Here is a 406-nt window from a genome sequence, read left to right on the forward strand (position 1 = left end):
TATATATATACATACTCATCCCAGTGTCACATTAAAAGCACCCAGCACACATACACTGTAAAGTGGTTGGCATTAGGAAGGGCATTCAGCCATAGAAACCAAGCCAAATCAGACTGGAACCCGGTGCAGCTCTCCATCAAATTAACCAACCATGCCAGCATGGAAAATGGATGTTAAGGATGATGATGAGGATGATATATGACAGGCTTCTTTCAGTTTCCATCAACTAGACCTACTTACAAGGCTTTGGTTGGCCTGAGACTATCGTAGAAAACACTTGCCCGAGGTTCTTTGCAGTGGGACTGAACCCAGAACCATGTGGTTGAGAAGCAAATTTCTTACCACACAGGCATGCCTGTGCTTTTCTTTTTTTTTTTTTGTTATATCACTCCTCCACAGCATGGAG

Source organism: Octopus bimaculoides, chromosome 7, assembly GCF_001194135.2.
Source record: "Octopus bimaculoides isolate UCB-OBI-ISO-001 chromosome 7, ASM119413v2, whole genome shotgun sequence".
Taxonomy (NCBI): Eukaryota; Metazoa; Mollusca; class Cephalopoda; order Octopoda; family Octopodidae; genus Octopus; species Octopus bimaculoides.